Raw genomic sequence first — 5,427 nt, 5'->3', positions numbered from 1 at the left:
TTCAAACAGGCTAGAAGCTCTCTCTGGAAACAGGAACCAGTTAGTGTCATCACAGCAAACACCAAGAGATATCAGTGAGGGCTTGTAACTTCAGCCAAGCCTCTCAGAACAAAATCAGACAAACTCTTCAGTGACAAAGATTCAGCATTAGTGCAAAAGCTTCTGGTTATAAAATAGTGAGGGGAGGAAAAAGACATGCTGTATAGGTGAAATCTCAGCAGACTGATTCATTTTTTTTCCATGAAGCATTAGCAAGGTTTTAAATAGCTGCAACCTGCATATTAAAAATGCCCATGTGTATAATACATGAACAAGGGCACCTTGGCTGAATACATTATGGAACAGCACTGTCCTCTTTACCCCCTTCACAACCACACTTTGCTTGCTTAAGTGAATAGTCAAGAATAGTGATGAGCACTTATCAAAAGTTAAATTAGGCAATCAGTCAATAGATTAAGACTCTATTTAAAAAAAAAAAAAAAAAAAAAAGCATTCCTCCACCAGTTCCTTTCTTTCCCCCACTTTCTAAAACCAGGCCATTTCTCTGCAGCTCTTCATTAGACACAAAGCCTGGAAAATGGTCATGTTTTATCTACAGACTGACTGAGGCTTTTTTGTGATTCATTCACCTGCTGCTCCAGCAAAGACATAATCCCATCTTCATTTATATACCTAAGAGACAATTCAGATACAGGAAAGAATGTCTGCTACCAAAAGGAATCTGCTACATCTGCTGGGCTTGATATATGTGAAGTGTGGCTAAAATCTCTCTGCAGCTGTTTGTCTTTGTATTTAGCAGGAGACAATGTCATAATGCACTTGTAGGGCAGGAGTGACATGCCAAATATTTCAACAAGACATGTAGATTCTATGCTGTGCTATTCAAAAAAAAAAAAAGAAAAAAAAATACTGATTCTGACTAGCCATATATTCCTGACCCATAAACCCATTTCAAGAAACAGAGGCACAGAATTTTTTGATTTAGTAGTTTAACTTTCTCCCTGTGTAACCATTCTGTTGCAGCTCTCAGCAGAAGGACAAAAGCAATTCTGCTTTTTAATGATGCACTCTCTCTAATGATGAAGGGGAAAAAGAGTGTAAGTTTTCTGGTCAGGATAACTCTTGTCAGTGCTGCTGGTTTTTAGCTCTCAAGTGAGTGAGACAATGTATAGCTCCAAGAGATGAAGCTTCTGAATTGCTGTTATCAGTGAGAGCTTGCTGAGAAGATGAAGTGCATGCCTACACTTCTATTTCATAGTCCATGGAAATTAACATCATTTTGAGCCCTGCTTGCAGGCCTTTACAGATACCTGGAATGTATTTTTTCCATCTGACTCATGTCTCTGTGAGTCATTTATGGGGCTTTCATATGCAGAGGTGGGTTTTAGGCTATTTATGATGCTTCTTTTAGTATATTTAAGCCCTCCTTTTTAACAGGGACTCAGCACACAAGGAAAAGAAGTTTCTTCTGGACAATAATTTACAATTATACAAATTCCAAAGATGTTCAGAAGATGGAAATCCCTTCCTATTGTAACCACAAACTATTTCCAAGAGCAGACTCTTATTTACTGCATTTCATCATAAGTAAGGAAATCTGCCCCTCCTCGTGTGACCTGGATAAATCATATGATCTTGGCAGCTCTCATCATTCCTATGGCCCAGAGCTGGAGAGGAGTCCAGGATGAAGCAGGGCCAGGGCAGACCCCTCAGTCCTTTGCAGGCTGTGTCACACTGGGTGTGGGGCTGGCAGGAGGGCAGAGCCAAAACCTTGTTCCCTGGGAACAAACATCAGCACTGCAGGGGAACAAAAGATGCAAAAACAAAAGATGCAAGAGCACTAAAATGGCAGAGCTGCTGTCTTTGCTGAAAGAAAAGATAAAACCAGCAGACAAAGGCATTGACAAAGAAAGGATTCAGGGTTTATTGTTACCTCCAGTGGAAATTTCACTGGTTTTGTGTTGTGCACCCTGTTATTATGCTAAGGGCATGAAATTAAACTTCCTTTCTTCTCCTAGACTGTTTGCAAGTTGCTTCTCCATCAAGACGTACTCCTTGAAAATGGCTGCCAAATTTTGAAGATGATAAAACAAAGCAATCAATTCCTGTTTAAAATAATCAGATAATAGTTAGCAAAAAAAAAATTTATTTCTGTCTGCCTTTTCAAACCCCTATTGAGATAAAAGGGGTTTGTGTGTGAAAAAATCAGTAACCTCCAAGACATAGCACTTCTGTGGGAAGATTGGAATGGTCTTTTCAGGGCTTTCTCTTTATTTTGAAAATATTTAGAGATATAGATTTGAACAGACAAAAGAAAGGGATGAGACACCCGAAAAGAAAAGTATGAAACAATATTGAAATGATGTGTGATTTCATTCTTGCCTGAGGGCATGCTGAATTCATCAAGAGAGTCCCTCAGGATATTTCACAGTGTGGTGGTACACGGGCTGCTTCCCTGACAGGTCATTACTGCACACCATGCTGGGATCCAGGACACAGCATGCTGCTGGCTGCCCTACCTGCCTTGCTCTCAGGGTAGTCCCTGTAAACATAGGCCAAGGACTCTGTCTTTGGCATCCCAGATGTCCAAGCAGACTCACAAGACGAGTGATTGATTTCCACTACAGGACAGAGCTGTCAGGAAAAGTCATCCTCAATTCAGAAGGTTTCTAGACAGGCTCCTTGAAAAACTGAGGGGCCTAACATAGTCAGCTGTGTGGGGCTGGCTTCTTGAAGAACTCCTTTCTGACTTCATGTACAGCAGCAGCCTCTGAGTGACTGAAATAAATCCATTAAAAAGCAGGAGGGAATACAACAACAAGTACAGAACAATAGGAGGGCTGAATTGAAAATACACATTAGAGATGCATTAGAATGAATGAAACTGCAAGAAAAAAGTACTTTGTTTGTGGGTGCAGTGCAGGCACCTCTTAGCCAGCAGAAGAACTTCTTTTCTGTGTCACACGGTGTATCTCAGAGGGGAAAATCTGAGCTTTGTATGAGAGTTCTATGGTTTTGAAACCCAGGCTGGCTCCTCTGGTCTTGCAGGAGGTGTCACTGCACTGATGGCCCTGGAGAAGGAGGACATCCCCTCCCAAGCAGCCTTCCCTGGCAAGAAATTACCATCTGACCTTGGCCCACCAGTCAAGTAGCAAAGCAATAACAGAGTGCAAAACCTGAGTGCTTGAAGATAGGCTGGGCAGAGTTTAGTGATCCAAGACCTTTATCTAATTAGGCCTTCAGAAGTTTGCATTGCTCCTGCAAACTGTTGGTGAAAAAAGGTTTTTTTAGTAGCAGCTGATGTTTATAATGATTTTTAAAGCAAATCACCCAAATGTTGTGCTTTATAAATAGTACAGCTGTGAAAGTTTTAGGGATACAAGGAAAATGGGAAATACAGTGTTACTTGTGTCCAGCAAAATATTCAGCCTTCCGAAGGGAGGCAAAATTTTGGGGTTTTCAGGCATGCAGGTTATTTAGGACTCTTTGCATTTAGATTCAGAACCTTGAAAAATTAGTTTTCTGGCAGCATTACTCCCCTCCTAAAACTGAAATACCAGTTTGTGATAATAACAGATACACACTCAGGGCATGGTCATGCAAAAAGAAAAAAAACTTAAATATTCAATTTTTATGCTAGATTAAAAGAATTTGACTTTTGGCCAGTTAAAATAATTTTTTTAAATCTGTTGAGTTCTTCCTATAACTTTCTTGATTACTTGGACAGAGAAATCACTTTTTGATATATGGTAAGAGAAAACATCTATTTAGAATTAGATTGGGAGGTGTATCTGTAACCTTATTGTTCCTTTTTTTAAATCTGAATGAACATTTCTTATTACAGTGGAATAGAAAAATGTGGGAGTCAATAAATAGTGTATCAGTATGTGCTAGCAGAATTGAGGAAGTGCAGTTGGGGATAGAGAATGGCTTGAGGCTGCTATGTAGTTTTTACTAATCTACAGGGTAAAATGTTCAGCTATGTACTTATCCTTTCTTCCTTTCTTTCTTCTTTCTTAGAAATAACTTCAGTCAGTTTATTGACTAGTTTTTACCCCAGATTTTTAAATTGTAAAAGTTGCTGTGACTCCTGGTTTCTCCAGGTACCTGTCACCTTGACAGCACTTGCAGGCTTGAATCAAAGCTGCCTTGCATGTTTGGAAAAGTCCTCAGTTTGTGAAGGCCCTGCCAGATGATTGAATGGGAACATCAGAAACCAAAGCTATCTTACTGTAGTTCTTTGCAACACAAAAATGTTCATTGGTGTTTTATGTAAGGTTTAATAAGAGCTTCTTCCCTGAGCACTTGAGGTTTTAAGCCAAAACCATAATAATATGACAAGCAGGAGGCAGGGTGTGCAGGACATGTGCACATGAGTAATCAATGCATACTCACTCTCTGCTTGATCTGCATTACAGAATTTAATCCTGCTTCTTTGTGGATACAGATGGCTCCTTTGCACTGCAGCCAGCCTTGGTTTTCCCACAGGAAGACAGAAAACAGTGGATGGCCACATGGGAGTACACAGGTGATGGACTGCACAAAGCTAAATTTCATCACTTGTTCACATGGCAGTAACATAATGGAAGTAAGTAGATGAAGGACTAATAATTCTAGAATAGAGAAAAATTTAATACTAAACATACAAAAAGCAGCCAGTAAATGTAAATGTGCTGTCATGTCATAGCAGGAAATGAGGCTTCTCTGCCTCAGCTTCCCCATCTATAAGTGAATTGGTCCACAAAGTTTCTTGGCTTCCAAAAATTTTTAAAACCAGTCATAGAAAGGCAACTTTTCTTACAGGAGACTACTCCTATTTAAAAATGGTTTTTAGTCAGGACAGTTTCCTTTATTCTCTTCTGCTTTTGTAATGTCCCATTATTTCTAATTTCTGAGTTGCATTATTGTCTCAGCCCACTCTCTGAAGCTCCTCTCCCAGCACAGTCAGAGTTACTGGGGCACTCTTGGTCAGTGTTCAGCTGCAGTACATGATTCTCATAGATGTTCCAATCAGTCAAATTGTTCTGTGCTTAAACATTAGCATTGCTTCTTGAGTTTTTTTTCCCTAAGCTCAATGTCTCACCATCTATCATTGCCCTTCTTTTATAGCTTGTCAGCCAATTTAAAATCCATGGACTGTGCTCGTTTCTAACCCAACTGAATTTGTTTTTTTAAGCACCATTTCTGAAATATTGCATCTGCTGTCTACCAATACTGGAAACAAGATCCAAAATTGCTCAGGGTTACAAATTTGTGACCCCCCACTGTAGTCAGCTTGTGCTCCAACACGTATGTCTGGGATCATAATTTCACTCATTGCTGTTTATTGCTCATGTTTCTGCTGTCAGCTGCTTACTTTCCTTTAAAAAAACCCCAAAACCTCACTTCTGTTATTTTCCTAGGGAATGCAATGTAGTTTACCAGATG

The sequence above is a fragment of the Haemorhous mexicanus genome, chromosome 9, assembly GCF_027477595.1.
Source record: "Haemorhous mexicanus isolate bHaeMex1 chromosome 9, bHaeMex1.pri, whole genome shotgun sequence".
NCBI lineage: Eukaryota > Metazoa > Chordata > Aves > Passeriformes > Fringillidae > Haemorhous > Haemorhous mexicanus.
This window is presented reverse-complemented; position numbering follows the sequence as displayed.